This window comes from Muntiacus reevesi, chromosome 4, assembly GCF_963930625.1.
Source record: "Muntiacus reevesi chromosome 4, mMunRee1.1, whole genome shotgun sequence".
Lineage (NCBI taxonomy): Eukaryota > Metazoa > Chordata > Mammalia > Artiodactyla > Cervidae > Muntiacus > Muntiacus reevesi.
This window is the reverse complement of record NC_089252.1, coordinates 152,359,186-152,369,007: the sequence shown is the minus strand read 5'-3', so window position 1 is coordinate 152,369,007 and position 9,822 is coordinate 152,359,186.

Sequence of the window (9,822 nt, the reverse complement as noted above, 5' to 3'; positions counted from 1 at the left end):
CTAAGTCTGTGATATATTTTTATGCAGCAATAGAAAATGAATATAGATATCCCCATGATTCTCCCATGGGGACATTCCACCATGTTCATAGGTTATGTCCACAATACCAGGTATCTGGAATTACTCATTCACTCAGTAATCTTGATATCATTAGTTCTTTCATTAACCCTCTCAAAAGAAGAATGGGCAAAGTGAGCTATAGTAGAAGATGATTGTCCTCTATATTATTTAGACTTTCCTAAATGCTTTCTTGAGAAACAAAGATAGTACACTTTTCAAATCACCTTTATAAACTAAGCATTTAAGCAAAAAGAAATGTTTGCTAGTGGAAAAGGAAAATAAATAAAATCACTTGATAACAGTCTCACTAGGAACCCACATAATTTGAGGTACAGTATGACTTATAACTGAAAATTATGCTGTTTGAAAATATAATGAGAATTTAATTATTTCTTGAAATAAAAAGGTAAACGAGGAGCCAGGTTTCAAACCCACTCTCATATTTAAGTCTATGCTGTTAACCCCTCAGCTTTCTCTCTTTCTCCTCACCCTTCCCCCACCTCTCAGCTAACTTATCTCATGGTTAATGGGGTCCCAATGGTGCAATCAGTTTCCTACTAACTATACAGATGCTTTCTCACATTGATTTTTTTCATGATCACTTTTTTACACAATTGAGTCTATTCTTAACTGAATTGGTTGGTCATCTTTTGCTGGTAACTTTAATTTTTATTCATGTCATCATACCAAGCTGACTAGGTATCATTTTAGATAATATCTTCCCTAACATCAAGCTTCTATGCAATAGTCTCATTTGGCCTTTGTCTAACCACCTCATACACTCTTTAGTGAATTTTCCTCTGTATCTTTGACAATTTATGGATAAACAAAGATATAAAAGAAACAGGATGTGTCTGAGTTTATTTATCCTGCCTTTGGCAAAGGAGTCTTTGTCTGCAAAATCAAAGTGGTTAGAAAGCAAAAATAGGATTTTAAAAAAAAAAAGAAAAGAGGATGCCTACAGTATAGATGTAGCAAGCTCTGTGTTGTATGCAGCTGAGATTTCCCACACCACTGAGACCTTAAGGACTGTGAGATGGGTTGTTTGAGAGGTGGGGGAGGCGTGAGAAGGAAAGACAGAAAATGATGCTCTACCCTTCAGTTTCACCGTAAAGAAATTGTCCATTAAACCTGGGATCTGGGTTGTTCACTAACCACCTCTGCAAAGCATGCGTTTGCTCAGGAAATGGGCTTTCAGAGAGAAGAGAAGGATGTGCGTTATTAGCTAAGACCCTGTCTCTCCCCAGGGAAAGAGCCAAAAGGTAGCAGAAATTATGTTCTTAGTTCCATAAGATTGCACAGGGTACCTGATCTGCTCCATCACACTCAATCTCTTTTAAGTTGGCTTCCTCCACTGTGTTCTCTGAGAGCTCTCGTGTGACAGGTTACCTTCCCTTTACCCTCTTTATCAGTCAAATAATTTCATAAGCATCTACTTTGTACTCAGCATTTTCTTTATATACAGACCAGTTGCCTGATGTGGCTCGGTTGATGTTTCAGGAAGTTTTCTTTGTTGTTGACACTGTGCTTAATGCTCTCCCTGGATGATCTGCTTCCATATCCAGAACAGTCTTACAAGAAAGAGTCTATTAGCTGTGATTTACAAAAGAAAAAGCAGGCAGAGAGAGGAGAAATGACTTGTTAAAAAACACACAACTAATCAAGGGGCAGAGCGGGGATGCTCACCCCACTTCCTCAAATTCTAAAGCCTATACATTTTATGACTATCAAATAGCAGGAAAGTGAATAGAAACTCCTCTGCCACTGTTCTTCCCATGAACAAAGTGGATTCTGTTGAGGAAAGGTAAACAAAGAAGAAAATTGCTTGGTCAAATAAAAACAAATGTTGCTTGGTTAAATAAAGACAAATGTTATTACTAATCAGGTGAGCAGTATCTCCAATGCTGCTGGGGAAAAAAAGTCAGTAAATCATTTATTTTCAGAAAAACACTAACTACACAGATATAAATTCTTCTGAGTAAAAATGCCAAGAACACTAGTGTTGTCTTCATCTTAAATAGGCCTTTTCTAGTTTGGCTGGCATTGAAATATTAGAATTTGATCTTCAGTCCTCCAGAAAAAAAACAAACAAAAAAGCATATGTATAAAATAGCATGTATGTAGTTGTTATGGATTGTGTCCACACTATATTAAAAATTTTTAAATGAGTAACCCATTTCACTGATTTTGAAATTTTCACAGTATAATTTGGTAGATATTTCTATTCCATTAAATGGAATTGATATCAGACTTACCAAAATTAGATATGACTTCTCTTTTAGGACATGACTATATCTTAACTATTTTGAAAGCAGCAGTATAGTAAATCCAAGATTCCAAAGCAAGATTCCACACTGTTTCATGGCCGATGGTTATGTGCTGTATGATGGACCTCTGAGTTTGTGTGACTCAACTCTGGGAATGAATGACAGAGAGGTTGCCCTCAACTTGCAGCTGAACAGGACTTGACTTAAGTTCTGAGAACAATGTAATGTACAAGCTCTTTTAACTGTTTCCTCAAGGCAGAATTTAATGGCCTGTAGTGATATCTAGTCGAAGCATTTTCTTAACTGCCTTTGGAATATGCTTCCCCCTAATCTTTTATAGAAACAAAAAATCAGACAGATTTTTGAAAGAACTGTTTGGTGGAGACTTTGATGTGAACTTTTCATGTTGCCTCCAACAACTGGTTGTGCAAACCAATAAGTAATGAGAGCAGGGTTGAGAACCAGTGGCCTGCCCCATTACCAGAAAGAAAAATTGTTTTTTTCCCTGTATTTTTGACCCATTGAATTTTGCCAACTAGCCAGCTAAATTTTTAATTCTAAATTCCTCTAGGTTCTATGAGGAACAAGCAGATAATAGAAAAAAAATAGTCAATGTTTTTCTTTACTTTTCCTGACATATAATTAAGACCGATTTAAGACATTCTGAAGTATTTATTGGACTTCCCTGGTGGCTCAGTTGATAAAGATCTACTTGCAATGCAGGAAACGTAGGTTCGATCCCTGGGTTGGGAAGGTCCCCTGGAGGAGGGAAAGGCTACCCACCCCAGGCAGTATCCTTGCCTGGAGAATCCCAGGGACAGAGGACCCTGGCGGACTGTGGTCCATGTCATCGCAAAAGTCAGACCCAACTGACAGACTAAGCAAACACAAAGCATTTATTGCTCTGTTCACCTTTTGGTTCTATAGCTATATAAAATGATTATAGGTCCCAGCTATCTATAATTCCTTCTTTCACTTTCAGAATAAGCATCAGTTCAGTTCAGTCACTCAGTCGTGTCTGACTCTTTGCAACCCCACGGACTGCAGCACTCCAGGCTTCCCTGTCCATCACCAATTCCCGGAGCTTATTCAAACTCATGTCCATTGAGTCGGTGATGCCATCCAACCGTCTTATCCTATGTCATTCCCTCCTCCTCCTGCCCTCAATCTTTCCCAGTATCAGGGTCTTTTCCAATGAGTCAACTCTTGACATGAGGTGGCCAAATTATTGGAGTTTCAGCTTCAACATCAGTCCTTCCAATGAACACCCAGGACTGATCTCTTTTAGGATGGACTGGTTGGATCTCTTTGATGTCCAAGGGACTCTCAAGAGTCTTCTCCAACACCACAGTTCAGAAGCATCAATCTTCGGCTCTCAGCTTTCTTTATAGTCCAACTCTCACATCCATACATGACTACTGGAAAAGCCATAGCCTTGACTAGACGAACCATTGTTGGCAAAGTAATGTCTCTGCTTTTTAATATGCTGTCTAGGTTGGTCATAGCTTTTCGTCCAAGGATCAAGCATCTTTTAATTTCATGGCTGCAGTCACCATCTGCAACGATTTTGAAGCCCAAGAAAATAAAGTCTCTCACTTTATTTCCCCATCTATTTGCCATGAAGTGATGGGTCTGATGGCATGATCTTAGTTTTCTGAGTGTTGAGTTTTATGCCAACTTAAATAAGCAACAAAATAAGCATATATTCTATTTTTTTCCAACTTTATGGCAGTATAGTTGAAAAAATTGTGTATACTTAAGGTGTCCAACATGATGCTTTGATATACAGCCCTCAGTATCCCCAAGGCATTGGTCCCATGGCCCAGTGGATACCAAAATCCATAGATTCTCAAGTCCTTTCTATAAAATGATGTAGTATTTGCATATAACCTATATACATCCTCCTGTATACTTTAAATTGTCTTTAGATTACTTATAACATCTAGTACAATGTAAACATGATGTCAATAGCTGTAAATACAAAGTAAATAGGTAGGTAGTTGCCAGTGTGGCAAATTCATTTTGCTTTTTTGACACTTCTGGAATTTTTTTTTTCCCAAATATTTTCACTTCATAGATGCAGAACCCATGGATAGAGGGGCCCAACTGTTCATTGTGAAATGATAACCACAGTCAAGCTAATTAACACATCTACCACCTCACATGGTAACCTTTTTAGTTATTTTGGTGTGGTGAGAATAATTCAGATCTAATATTTTAGCAAATTTCAAGTATATAATGCAGTATTACTAACTTTAGTCACCATGCTGTACTTTAGAGCACCCAGACTTACTTATTTTATAGTCAAAACTTTAACCTTTTGACCAACCTCTCCCCATACTCCTTCTAAAGTTTGTATTGTCCTACTATAAGAATGGACACAGGTAGGATTGGCTTTTTAATCACTCAAATTCTAGTCTCAAAAATAGTATGGAGGCAACCGTAATGAATCTCCAAAGTTAATGCTCAGATGAAATTAGGAAAACATGAAATATTCTCACCTAAAACAAAAATCATTAAATTCAACAAGTATTGATTGTTTTCTGTGGTACAGACACTTTAAAAAACAATGTATATATCCAAAGTCCTTGTTCTCAAGAGAAACTTTTTGTTCAGATAATGATAACATACAAGTAAATAAATAAAACAGCATCAGGTAATGAGAACTGTTAAGGAAACATTAACATTATGGGTTGTCATATACTCTCTTCACAAGGAATATTTAACAACACCCAAGCTTAAAAAAAAAAAAAAGGAAAGAGAGAAAGAAAGGAGACTACCAGTGTAAGTCTCAGAAGTTACTAGAATGTACTGTAACTTTAAAAAAGAAAATTAAAAAACCTAAACTGAATCAGTTTTTTTGTATGTTACTCTGTGTTATCAGAGACCTCTGGGTCTCAGTAAGCCAAGAAGACTTTGTTATAAAGTTTCTACTACTAAAAAAAAATAAAATAAAAAAATAAAGTTTCTACTACTAATACTATCCTGGGAAAAGGAATACTGTGTTTCAGATTATGTCAGATGTTTTCCTCTACTGGCTATTTCTGCATCAAGGGAATTTGGAGGAGATAGTGGTTAAGGTCATCTAATCTGTATGCGTGTGTGCTCAGTTGTTCAGTTATGTCCGAGTCTTTGCAATCCCATGGTCTGTAGCCTGCCAGGCTCTTCTGTCTATGGGATTTTCTGGGCAAGAAATACTGAAGTGGATTGTCATTTCCTCCCCCCAGGGGACCTTCTTAACCCAGGGATCGAACCCATGTCTCCTGCATCTCCTGCACTGGCAGGAGAATTCTTTACCATTGAGCCACCTGGGAATCCTTTGCTTTGCATGAATGCCATGTTTATCTGGCAGCCTTTGATTTTGATTTTTTGGTCTGGGTTCACCTTTTGGAAGATAATGTACAGTGACAAAGACTGTTGTAATCTACATATGTTTCTACTGTGGAATGATTTTTTTTTTTTTTAATTTAGTTTGTTTATTTATTTTGGTTGCACTGGGTCTTAGTTGCTGTGAGCTGCCCTTCTCTAGTTGTGGTGAGCGGGGTCTGCTCTTTGTATTGGTGCACTGGCTTCTCAATGCGATGGCTTCTCTTATTGCAGAGCACAAGCTCTAAGCACACGGGCTTCAGTAGTTGCAGCATGTGGGTTCAGTAGTTGTGGAACACAGGCTTAGTTGCTCTGCGGCACATAGAATCTTCCCGGAACCGGGATCAAACCCGTGTCCCCTGCATTGACAAATGGATTCATATCTTTTGTGCCACCAGGGATGTCCAGAATGTATTTTTATGATTAGGAAAATCACATTCTAGTTTATAATGAAGTATTTTGAAAATTTAGGTAGTATGAATTAAATCTTCAGAGACTGATCATCTCAGGCTATTCCACAATACTGATATCTAAACTCTAGATTGTGACAGGCCCCTTCTTCTGCTACAGACATTCTAACAGCCAGATAGTGTCTTTAAAACTCTTTTAAGAATTAGAGAGGAGCTAGCAGTATGGTGGTAATCATTTTGCAAGATGTAAGTGTATCAAATCACCATGTTATACACCTTAAACTTACACAGTGTAATGTGCCAACTTTATCTCAGTAAACCTGGAAAATGAATTAAAAAGTTAAAAGGAGACCTCATTCTTAGCCCATCCTCTCCTTTATAAAATGTGTAAATAATGATAAAACTTTTATTGTCAAGAAATCATATCCCATTATATATTTTAGACAAAGACTAACATCCTTTATAACCATAACAGAGTTTGACTATTATAAGTTAATGAATATTGACCTTAAAAATATTGACATGCTAACCAATATCTGTTTAAAAATAATATCACTTCCATTGTTGGCATTCATTGGTCAAATATTCTTAAATCAATTTGTACGTTAGTGAGGGGAACATGCTATTACTTACTCTGTTAAGCATATTAGGAAGCCCTGCCATACCAACATTAGTCTTTTGCCAAGAAAGATTAATAATAGCATCAGCCCTTGAATATTCAGGCCTAGAAAATGGCAAAGGAGCTTTAAAAATTCTTCTCTTCATAAAAAAAATAAAGGCCAGCAAAAATTGTCAAAATTGACTTTTTCAGAACTGGAAATTAATGAAAGGCTTGCAGCAGCCCCATGAGCAGTTGTTCAAGGAAAACAGTTGAATCTCAATAAAGACAACAAACTTTGTGGCATTTTAATTTACCCTACTCCCATCCCCTGCTTCCTAGCTCAGCAGTAACTTTAAAAAAAAATAGCCCACATTTTTGGTACCAGAGGGAACAGAACAGAACTGAAGTTCTTCACAACCTGAATCTGAGAGAACTACAATTGTTTAACGTGGCTGGCGGTTCCCTGGAAGGCTCTATTCAAAGGTTCATCTCTATTTGATGTGACTAAAGTTAACATATTACTAAAAGCTTTTATGTGGAGTCATTGTCAAAACCATTTATTGGGAAATTTATATATCAATGTAGTATATTTTATTTATTTTTTTGGAATGTAATTACTTTACAATGTTGTATTAGTTTCTGCTCTACAACATCATGAATTAGCAATAACATATGCCCTGTCTGTTAAGCCTCTCTTCCGCCTTCCCATTCTACCCCTCTAGGTCATCACAGAAGATCAAACTGAGCTCCCTGTACTTATACAGCAGTTACAGGGGAGGAAGGGGGTGGGGGATGAATTGAGGGAGTAGCATTGATTGATATATATATACAGTTTAGTTGCCAAGTTTAGTTTGCAACTAAGTCATGTCTGACTCTTGCGACCCTGTGGACTATAGCCTGCCAGGCTCCTCTGTCTAAATCAGGTAGCTGGCAAATGTTTTAATCACAGCTGCCTGAAGTGATGAATAACCACTGGTGCAGACAATAGGCTAAAATGCTTGAAAGGAAAAACTGAGGGAGAAGACCTCCATTATGGCTTTGAAAGGTCTTCAACACATTCTTAGGGATGCAGCAAGCCATGCACGTGTAGAAAGGTCATGTGCATGCTCAAAACATCTGTGATGGCCTAAACTCTAACCTCTGGCTGACCTTCAGGCTCTGGACAAGCAGGAAGTGAAAACTAAAGCAGAGTCTAAACTGCCTGGCTGAGTGTGGATGATGTGTCTCAAGGTGCGCACGGAGCCTGTGGCAAAAACTGGGGGATTTGTCAGTGTCAGACATTAAGCAGTCTTTATCCATTCATCAGCTGATGACTAAGCTGAGTTGAGATTTCTGTGGCCACATATCATGAAGAATACAAACTTTGCAAAATTAGCTCATAAAGTCACTAAATAAACAACAACTCAAACAATTAGCAACAACAACAAACCTTGGGGGGGGAGGCAATGTCCAGAGTTTCCACACTATATTAAATTCCCAGCTTTCAATAAAAATATACTAGACATGCAAGGAAACAGCAAAGTATGATTCATATCTGGGGAAAAATAGTCACTCGAAACTGTACTTAAGGAACCCAGATATTGTGCTTACTAGACAAAGACTTTAAATCAGCTATTTTAAATATGTTCAAGAGCTAAAGGAAACCATGTATAATGAATTAAAGGAGAATGTGAGAACAATGTCCTACCGAATACATGACATCAATGAAGAGATATAAATTATGAAAAGAGGTTTCAGGTGGAAGCTGAGGTCATTGACATCTTTTTTTAAATAGATATTTAGTGCTAGAGATTTCTGTCTCTAATAGAGATGTCCCACAAATTCTGATACATTGCATTTCCATTTAGCTCAAAATAGTTCCTAATTATTCTTTGATCCAGAGGTGTGTTATTCATTTTCTAAGTATTTATGAATTTTACAAGAATCTTTTTGTTAACGATTTCTAATATAATTCCACTGTGATCAGAAAACATATTTTGTATGACTTGAATCCTTTTTATCGAGACTTGTTTTATGGCCAAGAATATGATCTTAAGACTATGTATCCTCCTGGTGTTACGTGGAATAGTCTGTAAATGTCAATATTCTATAAATGTCAAGTTGGTTGATAGTGTTGTTCCAGTTTAATTCTGGCTGATTATTTTTCTGCTTGTTTTATCAATTATTCACAGTAGTATTGAAATCTTTGACTAAAACTGTGATTGTTTTTTCTTACAGTTGTATCCATTAAAAAAAATTTTTTTTTCATTTAAAAAAAAAAAATAAATAAATTATGAAAAGAAGGCAAAGTAGACATCCCAAAGTCGAAAAGTACAATAACTGGAATGACAAATCCATGAGAGGGCCTAACTAGATTTGAGCAGGCAAAAAACAAAGAATCATCAATCTTGAAGAGAAATCAGTTGAGGAACAGAAAGAAAAAGAATGAAGAAAAATGAGCAGATCCTCATAAATCTGTGGGGCAGCTTCAAGGTGACCAAAGTATGTATAGTGAGAGTTCCAGAAGGAGAGGTGTGAAAGTGCTAGAAAGAATATTGGAAGAAAGAAAGGTTAAAAACTTACTAAACTTGATGAAAAACGTTAGGCCACTCAACCAAGAAAATAAGAACTGCCAAGTAGGATCAACTCAAAGAGATCTTACTCCCAGATATATCATAATAAAGACAATCGTGAGAGCAGCAAGAAGCAAGAGATTTAGCAGATATAAGGGATCCTCAAAAAGATCTTTATCTAATTCTTCAGCGGAAAACACAGACTTTCAAGGACTGAAAGAGTGTCAACCAGTAATTCTAACAAAACAATTCTAAAGTACTGAAGAAAATAAGACATTGATAGATAAACAAATGTTGAGAGAATTTATCAGAAGAAAATCTGCCCTTCGAGAAAAGAAGAAATTCTTCAAGTTGAAATAAGAGAATACTAGAGACTAGCTACAATCCACAGGAAATAAATAGAAATAAGAACACCAGTAAAGGCATTATACACATAAATGTAAGAGGCATCACAAATGTATTGTGTGTGTGACTAAACCAAATGATTATAAATGTCATAAAGCAATAATTATAAATCTGTGTTGGTAGACACACAGTGCATAAAGATGTAATTTATATGACAATAA